This window comes from Ranitomeya imitator, chromosome 3, assembly GCF_032444005.1.
Source record: "Ranitomeya imitator isolate aRanImi1 chromosome 3, aRanImi1.pri, whole genome shotgun sequence".
Taxonomy (NCBI): domain Eukaryota; kingdom Metazoa; phylum Chordata; class Amphibia; order Anura; family Dendrobatidae; genus Ranitomeya; species Ranitomeya imitator.
In genome coordinates, this window is record NC_091284.1 from 41,665,213 (window position 1) to 41,684,940 (window position 19,728).

Consider the following 19,728-nt stretch of genomic DNA (forward strand, 5'->3'; position numbering starts at 1 on the left):
TCTGCTGCCCTAGACCACCAGGGATGCTAATATTATCTCATTTTTTACCCTAGACCACCGACATTGCTTATATTCACCCTTTACTGTCCTGGAGCAACATGGATGCTGACATTAACTTTTTTTATACCCCGGACCACCAGGGATTGTTGCTTACACCTTCTCGAAACTGCCCAGGATCAATAAGGATGTTAGATTAGTGAAAAGGTTAAATCCAAAACCCAAGGATACTAGATGGCAAAAAGACTTCACACCTTCTATTAGGGGGCTCCACAAAGCCCCCTAGAATGCGCAAAAGACATAAAGCAGAGGGGTCTCTTACAGTCAGTGATAGCATTGGCGCCATCTCTTACTTTTTCGGTCCATAATATTCAAGTGATCATATTGTAAATGTCAGAGAATGACATTAATATAACGCAGCCTGGCTGTATCCTAGAGGGGATTACAAGGTAAGAGCCCCCTCTTATTACACAGGCAGCAGAGCGAATATGGCGGACGCTAAAGATGATGAAACTGAGCAAACAGCGAGAGGACGTAAGGGGCAAATAATTGTGCCGATTATGAGAAATCAGGAATAAAAGTATTGCAGAATACTAACACTTTCTTCATACACATTTTTATTGTTTTTTTTCCCCCTTGAATCTTATGTATTTTTAGACTTTTTTGCTTTTTTTTTTCATTATTTTTTTAAATGACATTTTTTTTTTTAGCCGGAATTTAAAATCTTTTACAAAAAAAAAAATAATGAGAAAATACCTACAAAAATAGTCCACCCCTAGAGCATGCCATTGTCCCAAAGAACGTGCCAAAAGTGAAAAAAAAATTTTTTTTTCCAAAAACTGTTATGTATGTATCCGCCATGAGGGCTAATTTGAGGTCCGTGTATACAATGGGAAAAAAAAGTATATAGTCAGCGACCAATTGTGCAAGTTCTCCCACCAGATGATGTAATTGACATCATAGGTAGACCACAACTATGAGAGTCAAAATGAGAAAACAAATCTAGAAAATCAAGTTGTCTGATTTGGCAAGATTTATTTAGCAAATTATGGTGGAAAATAAGTATTTGGTCACCTAAAAACATGCCAGATTTCTGGTTCTCACAGACCTGTAACTTCGTGTTTGAGAGGCTCCTCTGTCCTCCTCTTATTACCTGTAGTAATGGCACCTGTTTGACCTTGTTATCAGTATAAAAGACACTTGTCCACAACCTCAAACAGTCACACTCCAAACTCCACTATGGTGAAGACCAAAGAGTTGTCCTATCACATGTCATATTATGAAGGTAATGTCCCGTGAAAGCACTCCACGAAGCGGGGCCAGATGACTGCACAAGGATCACCTACAGCGCTGTGATGGGGAACGGTAAAAAATAAAATTTGAAATTTTCAAGTTGTATTTTTGCTTATTTACTTTTTCAAAATAAATGTTCAAGAAGAGGGAATGTGACCGAGATCGAAATGAATAAAAATACCGACTGAATATTACATATCATTTATGAGGCGTGAGCCTTTAAGTCTCTCATGTATAATATATCTCATAGACTGTACATTATACTCGACGCTCCGCACCAGAAAAGATGCAGGTGAGCTCAATAAAATTCTCAAATAATAATTTGGAAGGAAATGATGAAATTCTCAAGAATGGCAGCTTTTTCCATTTGGCATGGGCTGCCAAAGACATATGTTTGCAGATCTAAATAAATCTTTTAAATCCGCGCCCAGGTGAATGTGAAGCCAGAAGCCTTCTCCAGGACAGCTGCTCCAATCTTATGCGGTGCTCCAGGGTCCTGGTCGTCACAGTAGTGTCGCTTTCCTCCCTGGGAGAGTGATGCTACGTTCAGAGGCAAGGAAGGATAACTGCATCCAGGTATCACAAACATGCAACACATTTCACACTCCAGGCCGCCAGGGGGAGATTCTGCTCCTATTTATTAGGTCACTCTCCATATTTATATACCACTGGTAGTCTGTAGGCAGAGTTAGTTAGTTGCTGGCTGAGCTCAGCTCAGTTAGTTCCAGACATCAGTCTGAGGAGGACAGAGGGTCCACGGAGCTGTGCATGCCCTCAGAGCTGCAGCTACCAGAAAGAGACATTTTGAAGGCAGAGTTGTATTGCAGCGATCGTGGAGGAAGGCAAAGGAGAGGATACCAGAAGGGGACCAGCCCTGAACAGACTGACTCCTTCTGAGGCGCAGAACACCAGTGGCCAGAACACCGAGAGAGTAAGGACCTCTATGCCTTACTCCAGAGACCGGCAGGACAGCTAATTGCATTTTACCTGTCCGCACCTACACCCAGGAGGCACGGTGACACCCCACAGTGTCGGGTTATCTAGGAGACCCTATAAACTGGCTCAAGTCACCAGTCATACGGGTTTTGTCCTATCCTATACAGGGGACAGAGAGAGACACACTACATCTGTGAGGACCTTTCTTGAAGCTTATGCAGTAAGGGACTACACCACTGCAGCACAAGGGAAGGCTATTGATTTCCACCTGGACAAAGGGGACTCTGGACTTGCCTCTGAACCGGCCGGACTCTGCCTGCCCTGTGGTCTGGTGCTCTGGACTGTGGATGCTGAAGTGAAGTCTTTAGTAAAGGTAAAGAGACTGTAACCCTGTGTCCTCGTTCTTCACTTCACCATCTACATACTGGGAAGCCCTGGGGATATACTTCACCATCTAGCTGCCATAACATCACCCCAGCGGACCAGTTAAAGCAGCGTCGGTCACCCTGACCAAATACCACAAGTGGCGTCACGAATATAAACTTTATCCCTTTAAAGACCTTTCCCTTTTATACGGACGTCCCAGGGCCACAGACCGGGTCAGCCACCGTGACATCCCCCTGCGAACACCGGACCTGGTACTAAATACCCCACAGGCCTGACGGGGCGCTCCACTTACTCGCTTTAGTAAGTTTGTGGCTGCTTTTTTGACTATAAAACTAAAGTTTTTTTTTCTTTTAAAGGCTTCATAAATAAAACACAACAGATAGAAAGTTATCTTTGAAACCCATTGATATAAGTAATATAAGAAATAAAAGTGCAAGAAGATGAGACAGCTAGGGGTTTGGTACCTGGGTGGCTGAGCGGTTAGTCCTTTCTGCAATATAAGGTAACTTGGTTTTCTATTAAATGGATTTGGGGTATCCGGGAGAAGAAGATTAGATCGTGAGCTCCACTGTGGACGATAGCACCCACCATACTCCAATGAGGATAAAAACAACATTTTCGGGAGTTGCTCAACTTGGTGAATCCTCAAAGTTCAACGATTTAGAAGAAAGAGACAATCGGCAGGGGCGGACTGGGCCGGGTGGCAGGAATGCATCTGCCCCCCGGGCCGGTGCCTGAGCAGGTGCACAGGGCCGCTGGAGGATCGGCAGCGATTTTAATACATAGCGCGCCGCGTCCCTCCAGCCGGCCCTTTAGTCAGGTCCTGTGCGCGCGCGTTGCCTGCTCTGAAGTGCCGCGGCGGCCCGCACTAGTGTGCGAGCACGGCCGCGGTCCTAGTTCCTGCGCATGCTCGCTGGCCATGTCAGAGCGGGCAAGCAGGAGAGAGGAGACCATGCGCGGGTGCGCGCACATATTTGAAAAAGCCGGCGCGCATAGCCTGACTGTGTCTGACGCTGGCCGGCCTGCACCAGCGTCAGACAGACTGCTCACCAATGCCTGGGATGATCCATCCTTCCTCTCCACTTCACTGCCAACGCTGGCCAGGACCCGTCACCCGACCCACCTCAGCTCTTCATCCTCCCGACCTCCCCCCATCTCAGGGACCTGGGTGAGTCCCAAGATGATTTTTTTAATGTATATACAGCAGTATTGCCTATATAATGTGTATAGACTGCTATATATACATTATATAGGTGATACTGCTGTATATAATCACTATACCACTATGATGCATGTATAGCAGTCTATATCTTAATAGGTGACACTGCTACTGATGCGTATATACCTTATATAGGTGACACTGCGGTGTGTGTATGTATGTATATATATATACACACACATATATGTACATGTATACACAGCAGTATCACCTATATAAGGTATATACACATCAGTAGCAGTGTCACCTATATAGGATATAGACTGCTATACATACATTATATTGGTGGTATAGTGATTATATACAGCAGTATCGCCTATATAATGTATATATATATAGCAGTCTATACACATTATATAGGCAATACTGCTACTGATGTGCATATAGGTGATACTTCTGTGTATATATGTCGTTATGTAGGTGATACTGGTGTGTGTGTGTGTATGTATATACACACACACACACACGTACATATATACACAGCAGTAACACCTATATATAACGTATATACACATCAGAAGCAGTATTGCCTATATAATGAATATAGACTGCTGTATATATGATATATAGGTGATACTATCATTATATACAGCACTATCGCCTATATAACGTGTATCCAACATTTGCAGTATCACCTGTATAATGTACCGACTAATGTATATGCGTTATATAGGCGACACTGCTGTGTATAGTCGCACTATCTATCTGTGTCTAATCTATAGATTCAAGCAAAAAACAGGCAGCACTCCATTATATCTTTGTCAACTGTGCAGAGTTTAATTAGACCCACATGTCTTTACCATGACGTTTCGGCTCCAAATGAGCCTTTCTCAAGCCTTGAGATATAATGGAGTGCTGCCTGTTTTTTGCTTGAATCTATGGACTAAGGAGAGCCGGTGGACGGGCTGCCTGGAGGCTTTGCACCCACAAGATAGGTAAAGCGTTGTGCTGTTCCGTTTTTTCTACTACTGTGTCTAATCTATATATATATATAATTGCCTAAGGGGTACTTCCGTCTTTCTGTCGGCAATTTCCGCAACGGAAATCCCGCGTCGCTGATTGGTCTCGCCAGCTGCCTGTCATGGCTGCCGTGACCAATCAACGATGGGCACAGTCCGATTAGTCCCTCCCCTACACCCCTGCAGTCACAGTGCCCACCGCCCGCTCCATACTCGCCGCAGTCAGTGTCCCCGGCGCCCGCTCCATACTCCCCGCAGTCCGTGTGCCCGGCGCCCGCTCCATACTCCCCGCAGTCAGTGACCGCTCCATAATCCCCTCCAGTCATCGCTCACACAGGGTTAATGCCAGCGGTAACAGACCGCGTTATGGCGCGGTTAGCGCACTCCGTTACCGCCGCTATTAACCCTTTGTGACCAAGTTTTTACTATTGATTCTGCCTATGCAGCATCAATAGTAAAAAGATGTAATGTTAAAAAAACAAAAACCTGCTATTCTCACCTTCCGTCGTCGGACGATGCGCTCCAGCCGGCCGCCATCTTCCGTTCCCAAAGATGCATTGCGTACTCACCCATAAGACTTAGCGGTCTCACGAGACCGCTAAGTCATTTGGGTAATTTTGCAATGCATCCTGGGAACGGAAGATGGCGGCCGCATCACACAGCTTCCCTGGATCCCAGGGGTGAGTATATAACTTTTTTATTTTAATTAATTTTTTTTTAACAGGGATATGGTGCACACACTGCTAAATACTGCGTGGGCAGTGTTATATACCTACCTGTCTGGGCAATATACTACGTGACTGGGCAATATACTACGTGACTGGGCAATATACTACGTGGCTGTGTGCTGAATACTACGTGGCTGGGCAATGTACTACATGGCTGGGCAATGTACTACATGGCTGGGCAATATACTACGTGACTGCGCAATATACTACATGACTGGGCAATATACTACGTGGCTGTGTGCTGAATACTACGTGGCTGGGCAATGTACTACATGGCTGGGCAATATACTACGTGACTGGGCAATATACTACGTGGCTGGGCAATATACTACGTGGCTGTGTGCTGAATACTACGTGGCTGGGCAATGTACTACATGGCTGGGCAATATACTACGTGACTGGGCAATATATTACGTAGCTGGGCAATATACTACGTGGCTGGGCAATATACTACGTGACTGGGCAATATACTACGTGGCTGTGCAATATACTACGTGATTGGGTAATATACTACGTGGCTGGGCAATATACTACGTGACTGGGCAATATACTACGTGGCTGGGCAATATACTACGTGACTGGGCAATATACTACGTGGCTGGGCAATATACTACGTGGCTGGGCAATATACTACGTCGCTGTGCAATATACTACGTGACTGGGTAATATACTACGTGGCTGGGCAATATATTACGTAGCTGGGCAATATACTACGTGGCTGGGCAATATACTACGTGACTGGGCAATATACTACGTGGCTGTGCAATATACTACGTGATTGGGTAATATACTACGTGGCTGGGCAATATACTACGTGACTAGGCAATATACTACGTGGCTGGGCAATATACTACGTGGCTGTGCAATATACTACTTGACTGGGTAATATACTACGTGGCTGTGCAATATACTACGTGATTGGGTAATATACTACGTGACTGGGCAATATACTACGTGACTGGGCAATATACTACGTGGCTGGGCAATATACTACGTGGCTGGGCAATATACTACGTCGCTGTGCAATATACTACTTGACTGGGTAATATACTACGTGGCTGGGCAATATACTACGTGGCTGGGCAATATACTACGTGGCTGGGCAATATACTACGTGACTGGGCAATATACTACGTGACTGGGCAATATACTACGTGGCTGGGCAATATATTACGTGGCTGGGCAATATACTACGTGGCTGGGCAATATACTATGTGACTGGGCAATATACTACGTGACTGGGCAATATACTACGTGGCTGGGCAATATACTATGTGGACATGCATATTCTAGAATACCCGATGCGTTAGAATCGGGCCACCATCTAATATGTATTGTATATACAGTAGTTTCAATGTGATATATGTTCAGCAGTCGCAGTGTCTCCTATGTGATGTATGCATCATAATATAGTATAATGCTGTCTTAATTACCGTATATTGTAGAGATGTTTATATAGTGTAGAGATGTTTATATAGTATGGCGCTATGCATATAGTGTGGAATTCACACTATATACACTGCTGCCACATCTCTACACTATATAATATATGCACCGCTCTATATTCCTTAACACGGTATATAATATGCCTCTCTGTATATAATAGATTGTAGTATACCATATATATTCGTGTATAAGCCGAGTTTTTCAGCATATTTTTTTGTGCTGAAAACACTCCCCTCGGCTTAAGGTAACTTCACACATAACGATTTCGTTAACAATATCGTTGCTTTTTGTGACGTAGCAACAATATCGTTAATGAAATCGTTATGCGTGACAGCGACCAACGATCAGGCCCCTGCTGGGAGATCATTGGTCGCTGGGAATGATCAGGACCTTTTTTTTTTGGTCGCTGATCACCCGCTGTCATTGCTGAATCTGCGTGTGTGACGCTGATCCAGCGTTGTGTTCACTGGTAACCAGGGTAAATATCGGGTTACTAAGCGCAGGGCCACGCTTAGTAACCCGATATTTACCCTGGTTACCATTGTAAAAGTTAAAAAAAACAAAACATTACATACTCCCATTCCTGTCACGTCCCTCAGCGTCAGCTTTCCTCACTGACTGTGTCAGCGCCGGCCGTAAAGCAGAGCACAGCGGTGCTTACACAGTGCAGGGAAGCTGATGCTGGGGGACGTGACAGGAATGTGAGTATGTACTGTTTTTTTTACTTTTACAATGGTAACCAGGGTAAATATCGGGTTACTATAAGAGCAGCCTTGCACTTAGTAACCCGATGTTTACCCTGGTTACCCGGGGACTTCGGCATCGTTGAAGACAGTTTCAACGATGCCGAAGTCTTTCCTCTGATCGTTGGTCTATGTGACAGCTCCCCCCACACTACGACTTACCAACAATCACGGCCAGGTCGTATCGCTGGTCATGATCATTGGTAAATCGTTTAGTGTAACGGTACCTTTATTCACAAATCATTGTCCCAGAAAGATGGAGAAGGAGCAGCGGGTGACAGAGGCAGGAACCGGCGGCTGTGGCTAAAGCCTGTGCCGCTGCTAAAGAGAAATGAATATTCACTGCAATGGCAGTGAATATTCATTTCTCTTAGAGTGTTGACAGCCACAGCCGCCGGCTTCCAGCACACATCATACTTACCTTCCCTGCGCACCCTCGCTGCATCTCGTTCTGGCGCTAGCAGCTCTTCAGGGCGACCGATCACGTGTCTTCTGCTCATTAAGGTAATGAGTATTCACCCCTCTCCACTCCCATAGGTGTGGGTAAATATTCATTACCTTAATGAGCGGGGGACACGTGATCGCCCGGCCACAGGAGCTGCTGGCACCGGAACGAGATGCTGCGAGGGCATGCAGTGAAGGTAAGTAGGATGTTTTTTTTTTTTGGGAACCATACATACATGAACAGGGATAAGAAGCCATGCACACAAACACGGGGATAAGGAGCCATGCAGACAAGGACGGGGATGAGGAGCCATGCATACAGGGACAGGGGAGCCATGCATACTAGGACGGGGATGTGGGGACAATGCATACCCGGCTTATATTCGACTCAATACGTTTTCACAGTTTTTTGTGGCAAAATTAGGTGCCTCGGCATATACTTGGGTCGACTTATACTCAAGTATATACAGTACAGTGTGGCAAAATAGTATTTAGTCAGTCAGCAATAGTGCAAGTTCCACCACTTAAAAAGATGAGAGGCGTCTGTAATTTACATCATAGGTAGACCTCAACTATGGGAGACAAACTGAGAAAAAAAAATCCATAAAATCACATTGTCTGTTTTTTTAACAATTTACTTGCATATTATAGTGGAAAATAAGTATTTGGTCAGAAACCAACAATCAAGATTTCTGGCTCTCACAGACCTGTAACTTCTTCTTTAAGAGTCTCCTCTTTCCTCCACTCATTAACTGTAGTAATGGCACCTGTTTAAACTTGTTATCAGTATAAAAAGACACCTGTGCACACCCTCAAACAGTCTGACTCCAAACTCTACTATGGTGAAGACCAAAGAGCTGTCAAAGGACACCAGAAACAAAATTGTAGCCCTGCACCAGGCTGGGAAGACTGAATCTGCAATAGCCTACCAGCTTGGAGTGAAGAAATCAACAGTGGGAGCAATAATTAGAAAATGGAAGACATACAAGACCACTGATAATCTCCCTCGATCTGGGGCTCCACGCAAAATCCCACCCCGTGGGGTCAGAATGATCACAAGAACGGTGAGCAAAAATCCCAGAACCACGCGGGGGGACCTAGTGAATGAACTGCAGAGAGCTGGGACCAATGTAACAAGGCCTACCATAAGTAACACACTACGCCACCATGGACTTAGATCCTGCAGTGCCAGACGTGTCCCACTGCTTAAGCCAGTACATGTCCGGGCCCGTCTGAAGTTTGCTAGAGAGCATTTGGATGATCCAGAGGAGTTTTGGGAGAATGTCCTATGGTCTGATGAAACCAAACTGGAACTGTTTGGTAGAAACACAACTTGTCGTGTTTGGAGGAAAAAGAATACTGAGTTGCATCCATCAAACACCATACCTACTGTAAAGCATGGTGGTGGAAACATCATGCTTTAGACCTGTTTCTCTGCAAAGGGGCCAGGACGACTGATCCGGGTACATGAAAGAATGAATGGGGCCATGTATCGTGAGATTTTGAGTGCAAACCTCCTTCCATCAGCATGGGCATTGAAGATGAAACATGGCTGGGTCTTTCAACATCACAATGATCCAAAGCACACCACCATGGCAACGAAGGAGTGGCTTCGTAAGAAGCATTTCAAGGTCCTGGAGTGGCCTAGCCAGTCTCCAGATCTCAACCCTATAGAAAACCTTTGGAGGGAGTTGAAAGTCCGTGTTGCCAAGCGAAAAGCCAAAAACATCACTGCTGTAGAGGAGATCTGCATGGAGGAATGGGCCAACATACCAACAACAGTGTGTGGCAACCTTGTGAAGACTTACAGAAAACGTTTGACCTCTGTCATTGCCAACAAAGGATATATTACAAAGTATTGAGATGAAATTTTGTTTCTGACCAAATACTTATTTTCCACCATAATGTGCAAATAAATTGTTAAAAAAACAGACAATGTGATTTTCTGGATTTTTTTTTCTCAGTTTGTCTCCCATAGTTGAGGTCTACCTATGATGTATTTTACAGACGCCTCTCATCTTTTTAAGTGGTGGAACTTGCACTATTGCTGACTGACTAAATACTTTTTTGCCCCACTGTATATTGTGGAGCTGTGTATACTTCTAATGTCCTGCATAAATGGTGTAATTCTCAGTATCTTTTCTATTGTATGTGTGTATCTGTCTATCTAGCACAACGATTAATTATGAGAAAAGTAGCGGACTCTTTATTGGCCCATGTGGCAACGTTTTGGATCCATAACTGAACATTTCTCTGATATGGAAGTGAAATGTTGCCACATTGACTAATAAAGAGTATTAAAAAAAAAAATCGGTTCCATTTTCTTCCACAAAAGTGGTACAATCTTCTTCTCTCTTGCTGTCCGTGTGCAGTCGTGTTTTTTTTTTTTTCTCAGCAGATGTTGCAGTCTGATACACGGCGAGTCAGACCATTGAGGAGATGGAGAAATTAATTTCTCCGTCTCCTCCACACCTGTGCTGCGAGAGCATTGGAGCACGGACACTCTGATCACGCTCACAGCAGAGCAAGAGCCGAGTATCATTGGCATATCACATCCGATGCCATATTCTAGTGTTATTCCACCCTAATGAGCACCTGTATTAAGCCCACGTTCACACGGTCAGTATTTGTTCAGTGTTTTCATCAGTATTTGTAGCCAAAACCAGGAGTGGGACAATCCAGAGGAAATGTACAGTAGAAACATATGCACCACTTCTGTATTTATCACCCACTCCTGGTTTTGGCTACAAATACTGAGGTCAAATACTGAATGTGGCCTTATTCTGTATCTATACACTGCACAGTACCACTCCTCATTATAGAGTGGGGCTGTGTGTCTGTCACTATACAGTGGGGCTGTGTGAGTCATTAATTATACAGTGGGGCTGTGTGTGTGTGTGTCATGATGTCATGATACAGTAGCGTTGTGCGTGTCATTATACAGTGGGGCTGTGCCTGTCATTATACAGTGGGAACGTGTGTGTCTAAATATATATATATATATATATATATATATAATATCTCTATCTATCACATGCTTGCTGTCACCAGACCACCTGTTCCCGGCGATGGTACCAGAGAATCCGCACAGTGCGCACGATATGAGGATTCACACATAGTGACTGTAGACATGTAGCTTAAGATCCGACAGCCCCTTTAAGGATGGGCCGCTACTCATGGGCCACTGCTTGTGCTTGCCCCCCAGGCTAAAATTTGCCAGTCAGCCCCTGACAATCGGTGACACAGCAGTGGCGTGAAGTGTAGCCAGAGCTGTAAGAAGACCCTGGTTTTGTGCCACTAAATGCTATCTCACACCTTAAAGATAATGTTGATGATGGCCACCTAAGTTGGTGGATCAGCCTCCGAAGTAGGGAGGTATAGGGATGAGGATGGACCTTGGAAGAGCCATAGTCATGTTCATCCAAATAAAGTCCTACAGTCGAAGGAGTATAAACCTTGGGGATGCTTAGACACTGTGAATTACAGCAGACCTGGGCAATGGTATGAAGTGCACAGACACAAGGTCTACAGACATGCTGCAACGCTCCGGTGGACAGGCGCTATAAAAGGACAAGAAGTGGAGCCATTATAGAAATGTCAGCACTTGTCCTAATATGAGTGCATCCACTTGATGGGGGAATGCCCTAGAACCCTTGTATTTGGCAGAGTGGGCAATCTGATGAGAAGAAGAGATATTCCTAGGAGTGGGGAGCAGTTCAGGAAATAGTAAGCAGACAAGTTGCCAGACAAAGCTTTAACAGATGGGAAAGATTGGTAGCAACCTTATGCCATGATGGCGATCCGCAGGATATGGAGCAAACGCCAAGCAGGTGAGAGAAGACTCCTCCGCTGCTGCCACAGTGTTGGAGATGCGTTCTGCAGAAGAGACAACCTGATGTCACACTGTGACTGTACGTGAGATAGGGCTGAGGCCCTAACGATCCTTGTTCCCAAAGGTACCTCTAATGGTGAGGAGGTTTGGGCCTTGTTTCTTATTGTTCTCCTGTTATATCCTAAGCCGTGGCCACCCTCCTCCCACAGGAGGCCTGGGACAGTAATGGTAGTGTATCAACACAAAAGACAAACAGGGAAAACAGAGAAGCTGCTAACATACAAAAACACTCACCAAAGGCAGAAAGGTATATAGGGAAGGGAAGAAATGTACAAACCAAATAGGAATAGGACAAGGAGAAAAGCATACACCCAAAAACAGCACGCAACAATCTCCAGCAGCAGTAAACGATCTCCAACTCAGCACAGTGACTCCAGGGAACCCGGAAGTAGAACTTTCACTTGTGAGGAAGACAAAGCCTGGCCTGTTTTTTTTTTTTATAGAGAGGGAATGACCAGATCAGGAGCAACTGAGAGATAGAGCTGTATGTTTCTAACCAGAATAGAAAGGGTCGTTAGGCCACACAGGGATCGTTAGGTTAATGCATTGAGGCGGTATGCCAGTCTGAACAAATGAGTTTTTAGGGTACGCTTAAAACTGTGGGGATTGGGGATTAATCGTATTAACCTAGGTAGTGCATTCCAAAGAATCGGCGCAGCACGTGTAAAGTCTTGGAGATGGGAGTGGGAGGTTCTGATTATTGAGGATGCTAACCTGAGGTCATTAGCGGAGCGGAGGGCACGGGTAGGGTGGTAGACTGATACCAGGGAGGAGATGTAGGGTGGTGCTGAGCCATGGAGTGCTTTGTGGATGAGGGTAGTAGTTTTGTACTGGATTCTGGAGTGGATGGGTAGCCAGTGTAATGACTGGCACAGGGTAGAGGCATCGGTGTAACGGTTGGTGAGGAATATGATCCTGGCTGCAGCATTCAGGACAGATTGGAGCGGGGAGAGTTTTGCAAGAGGGAGGCCGATTAGTAGAGAGTTACAATAGTCCAGACGAGAATGAATAAGTGAAACAGTCAGAGTTATTGCAGAGTCGAAAGTAAGAAAAGGGCGAATTCTAGAAATGTTTCTGAGATGCAGGTAAGAAGAGCGAGCCAGTGATCGGATGTGGTGGGTGAATGAAAGGTCAGAATCAAGGATGACCCCAAGGCAGCGGGCATGTTGCTTTGGAGTAATGGTGGAACCGCACACGGAGATGGCAATGTCAGGCAAAGGTAGGTTAGTAGAGGGAGAGAACACGAGGAGTTCAGTTTTTGACAGGTTTAGTTTCAGATAGAGGGAGGACATGATGTTAGAGACAGCGGTAAGACAATCACTGGTGTTTTACTTGATGACTTTCTAACCTCAGATCACCCAGGAGGACGCAACACACTCGTGACACCTGAGTGTTTGTTAGTGCCATTCCACACCTGTGAACACCATTCAGTGGCTCCAAAAGGAATCAAAGAAAGGTCAGATAATTTAGAAAAAAAATCTGAAAATAGGACACTGTTCACATATTGAAATTGTGCCTAATTAACTCTTTTTTTAGTAGCATTCATTTGAGAAACAAAATACTCGTGAAAGCAATTATGAGTTTATCTAGGAAATCTAAAAGTTTAATAGAGATGAAAGATTCGATGTAAATCAAATTGGTGTTGAATTTCTTAGGAAATTCTTAGGTCCAAGTTGCGATTTTAAAATTGCCCGTTGCTATTTTACACAAAGCAGAAGTTTCTATCAGCTAGAGAAGGCTCTCATAATGTACGGTGATGCCTCGCAGACTTCTCTATAATGCAGCTATTACATCACATCTTATAGCACAGACAATCAGAAGGGACCATCATAGCCTGTATAAAAGCAAAGGCAGGAAATGCAGCAGCTGCTGTATAGTAAATCTGGTGTAATGTGGCTCTGTAAATTGACGTACACAGGAGCCCCAGGGTTGGTTGGGGGCCACTCAGTCAGATGCTGCTGATGGTGCAGCTGGCAGAAATAGTCAGGTAGCCAGATCCGAACCAAGAGGACAAAGAAGGCAGAAGATCAGCAGACGGAAGACTAGTCAGTAAACAGGTCAAGGTCAAAACACTAAAAACAGGTGCCAACACACACAGGACTAAATCTGAGGAACACAAGGCTATATCTGGCAGCTTTAGTAGGGTGTGGTGTTCTTCAATAGGCTGAACAGGGTGCTGATTTCTCCAGCTGCACAGCACACACACCCATACTGCCAAATTGGGCGATGCTACAGGTTCCAGCCACCCCAATCCCAATGGATGAACAGAGCCTGTACCACCCAGAGCTTCTAGTCCCGACGTCTCCTGCAGTGCCACCTGCAGAATGAATACAGTTCTAGGAGATCTCAGGGTGTTACACACATGTTTTCAAGGCAATTAGAGGCTTTGCAGCAAATCAATTAACTGCAAATCAAAATTTTTCATAGTGGAAAAGGGGAGAGAGAAGGGTTAAAGACTCTGTGCTCAGAGGAACTGACTGAAGGATTTACTATAACATTTTCTGCAGTCTGCTATGTACGGCGATACCTGGAGGCTGTAGAAGTCAACTGCAAAAATTGATACATAGAGGCTGTAGAAGTCAAACGGCAACTTTTTTTTTAAAGAAACACGATTTCAAAATTGTTTGTAGCCAAAAATACACGCACAAAAGCCCCTGAAGGTGTCCATGTCCTTTACATTTGTACACAGAATGATGGAGAATTGAGTCAATGGCTTTTCTTAGTTTTTTTTTTTTAATGTGTGCCTTTAACAACTGAGAAGATGGGCTGTATATGGCTTAGCAATAATGTTCCTCGGTATCTAAAAATACGAGCAATGTCGGAGAGGATTTTAGATGCCTCTCATCTGCTCTTAGCATCTGAATAAATCACATTAAGATGTTGCGATCTGTGCTACATGGGCAACGTAAAAGTTTCAGTTTTTTCTTCTTTTTTTTTTTAATGGAAGCGGAAAAAAAAAAAGTCGAATTTTTTTCCATTATTATAGACCATGATTCTGTGAAATTACAGTTTGAATAGCGATAATGGCGAAAGTCCTCGACTAGGCAGACGATGTCCAATATTTTTCTCCTGCTGCTTGAGTTTGCCGAGATCTCCACCATCATTCTCGAGCTGCATTTCCAGTAGTAAGATCTCAATATGATCTTTACAGCTGGAAATAAAGTGTATCACCTCATCAGCTTCTTCCGCAGAATCAACGTCCTCACTAAATCTTGGTGACTTTTATAACACTCTGGAACATTTGCCAAAGTTAGCAAATGATTGCTTTTCTCCTTTGCTCCGTGTTCTCCACATTATTGGGGTCATTTATGACCTGCAGTCCGGGACACAAGGGTTGGGATTGCCTGCGGTTGACGTCATTGCACATCTGTGATCAAGATTATGTCTGATTTGCCTTTTTAAGACGAGCTCTTTCCAAGCAGCACAGGACTTACATGACGAATGTGCGTCAGGCACCTGATCTGATCGGATATGTTGTATCTGTGTTTATTTCCCCTTACTGCATTCTGCCGTTACCCTTATTCCCCAATTGGACTGATTGCCTATCAGGGTGTCAGAAAATGAATGAAGGAATGAAGACTGCAGTCTAATATATCCAGAATCGTAACTTGCCATCCACTCTAGTGGGCAGTTCTTTTACAGCATTCTGCCAGCACTATAGGTGCTAGAATGTCCCTTCTCTCTTTTCTAGTATGTAATGCTCCTACCATTGTCCAATGGCTTTTCTGCCTATTATCAAAAGCCTGCCTCTCTGTGTGGCTGGTTTCACAAATATGTGAAAAACTTAACACATTTTCATTAGTATCTAATATATAAAGCTGAATGTGTGTGTGTATGTGTGTATGTCCGGGATTGGCATCTGAACCGTCGCAGCTACAGCCACAAAATTTTGCACAGTCACACGTCTGGACCCCGAGAGCGTCATAGGCTATGTTGTGAGGTGAAATTTTAACCCCGCGCTTTCCAATTCACCAAACAATTTTGCCCCTATCTACATAATGGGGAAAAAGTGAAAGGAAAAGTGTTGTAGGCAAATTGACAGCTGCCAGATGTGAACAAGGGGGACTTAAAGAATGAGAGCGATGGCGCCAAAGAGTATATACCGTACAGTTGCTAAGGTGGGGCCCCGACATGAGATACTCACCACACACGGGGATATGAACACACACACAAAATGTGCCACACACTACCACGTGCTTGAACACATATACCACCCTCAGCACACATTTCACCACACATACACCAACCTCGCCACATAAAAGTCGAAACACAAAAGTCGCCGCTTATAACTCGCCACGCGCAAAACTCACCACATGCAAAACTAGGCTCACGCAAAACTCGCCACACGTGCAAAACTCACCTCATGGAAAACTCGCCACACGCAAAACTTGCACACGCGGAAAAATTGCCACATGCACAAAAGTTGCAACACATGCAAAAGTTGCCTCACTCAAAACTTGCACATACTCAAAAGGCACCAGACATAAAACTCACCACGTGCAAAACTCGCCATGCGCAAAACTTGCTGCACACAACTTGCTACACTAACCTGTCACATGCAACTCGACACACAAAAAGTTGCTACACGCATGTCGTCACACAAAACTCATCTCACAAAAGTCGCTACATGCATGTCGCCACACACAACTCAAAACACACAACTTGACAAACGAAACTCGCCCTAAAACACACACAAGTCTGGTATTATCCTTCAAAAATAAAAATCTGATTAATAAGCAGACAAGCTACAAGAGCAACAATTGTACCATATAGGAAATCCGGCAGCTGTCAGTCACATAACCTGTCTATTATGTATATGTGTGAGCTAATATATACTGCCAGGGGGAGGGCTTCCTGTTGGCTGGGGATTTATCAGGCTGCCAATTTAGCTTACAAATACTGAGGTAAAAATACTGACCAAATAACGTGTGAATGAGGTCTAATACAGGAGGAGATGACATACAGATATATACTATGTACAGGGGAGATGACACACAGGTATATACTATATACAGGAGGAGATGACACACAGATATATACTATATACAGGAGAGATGACACACAGATATATACTATATAGAGGAGGAGATGACATACAGGTACATACTATATACAGGAGGAGATGACATACAGGTATATACTATATACAGGAGGAGATGACACACAGGTATATACTATATACAGGAGCAGATGACCTACAGGTATATACTATATACAGGAGGAGATGACATACAGGTATATGCTATATATAGGAGGAGATGACATACAGGTATATACTATATACAGGAGATGACACACAGATATATACTATATACAGGGGAGATGACACACAGGTATATACTATACAGTATATAGGAGGAGATGACATACAGGTATATACTATATATAGGAGGAGATGACATACAGGTATATACTATATATAGGAGGAGATGACATACAGGTATTTATTATATATAGGAGGAGATGACATACAGGTATATACTATATACAGGGGAGATGACACACAGCAGGTATATACTATATACAGGGGAGATGACATACAGGTATAATCTATATACAGGAGATGACATACAGGTGTATACTATATATAAGGGAGATGACAAACATGTATATACTGAGGTGAAAATGAGAGGTGTGAGGTGAAAATGAAAAGGTGTGAGTGCAAAATGAGAGGAGTGAGGGAAAATAGTGGAGTGATCGGAAAATGACAGATGGGATGTCGAAATGACAAGTGTTAGGGGGAATGAGAGGAGTGAGGGGGAAAATGAGAGGTGTGAGGGGGAAAATGAGAGGTGTGAGGGAGAAAATGAAAGATGTGATTGGGAAAATGAGAGGCGTGATGGGGAAAATAAGAGAAGTGAGTTGCTATAACTAACCACAGATATTTACTATGCCCAGGCAACGCCGGGCTCTTCAGCTACTTCTGAATAAAATTGTCATAAGGGTGTCGGTTTTTACCATCAGTGTTTCAACAGTTTTTCTCATATGTAAAATACCTGATACCGGTTTCTCATGCTTATCATAGCAAACAGCTAGTAAAAGATGGATTATGCCAGGATACAGCTAAGATGATGTCCATTTGCTGACTCATAGAATTGCATTTCTGTAAATTTGATCTGTGACTAGGATGAAAAGCAGAGAATATGTCTCCATTTTTTGAGGACACGCAGTCCCAGTCCCTGTAGAATGTAAGCCCGCAAGGGCAGGGTCCTCGCCCCTCTGTATCAGTCTGTCATTGTTAGTTTTGTTTACTGTAAGTGATATTTGTGTTTTGATGTAACCGCTTCTCATGTACAGCACCATGGAATTAATGGTGCTATATAAATAAATTATAAAAATAATAATAAAAACAAAATGGAGAAGTGAACAAAACAGTAGATGCGGCGCTCTGACAAAGGACGTGGGTTCTGATACCGCGCCCTCGCTTATGTCTCTTTAAGAGGTTGTCCGCTAGTAGGATAACCCCTTCTTGATCAAAATGTTTGGCCCCCAGAAAATAATATAGCCTATACTCGCCTCCCGTGCCAGCGCCGTTCCCGCTGGTGCCAGCAGGTTGTTGTGACCCGTGACGCTGTCGCCCAATCAGCGCTGCCATCACTATTTAACAGCACAGTGTAATACTGACCCAGGACTAATGACTTCCTACCTCTGTAACCAAGTTTTGACAATCACGTTTTGCTGTCTGCTGCTCTCGTATAATTACCTGAGTTACCTATTTAGGTGTTTACATTTATTGTATATATGTATATATTGTTTAAATGCTTTCACTGACAGTATGTTAATTTTCCCCCTCCCCTCCAGAGCGACACATTGAACAAGACCTGGGACGTCAGGTCTCTTTGATACCCTGCACTTTATGCTTGTTCTCCGCTTATGTGTACCTGCACGTGATATTTTGAAATAAAAGAAACTGCATTCCTAACAAGAGTGTGCGGTGAATATTCTTGACTAGATGTCCCAGGGGATCAGAACCTCCTTCCACCTGCACCTCGTCTCTACTACTGCGTGCACGCCAGTTCTCCTCCTCTACATCCCAATAGACTAATGGTTACGTGTTCTATCCTTGAAAAATATAGACACCAGAAAATTGGATGTGTAAAAGGGGCCTGAAACCTATATAATCAGTTTTACAGACAGGAGAGCAGGAGCAGAGAGACAGAAACCCGACTTCACTCCCTGTAGAGGCACAAAGACCCACCTCACTCCCTGTAAAAACAGATACTCATCTTCACTCCTTCTAGAGGCACAAAGACCTGTTATGGCTGGCAATCAGGCAACACAGCGTGCAGTAATCAGCGCACATACAGAGATCTGGCAATAACCCAAAACAATAGGACGAGCTCTGAGACGTGGAATCTCTGTAGACTGCAGTACCTGATCTATCCTCACACAACTGGAAGCAGCAGTGGATTGCGCCTATCAACTACCTATGCAACTCGGCACTGCCTGAGGAGCTGACTAGCCTGAAGATAGAAATACAAGCCTGACTTACCTCAGAGAAATACCCCAAAGGAATAGGCAGCCCCCACATATAATGACTGTTAGCAAGATGAAAAGACAAACGTAGGAATGAAATAGATTCAGCAAAGTGAGGCCCGATATTCTAGACAGAGCGAGGATAGCAAAGAGAACTATGCAGTCTACAAAAAACCCTAAAACGAAAACCACGCAAAGGGGCAAAAAG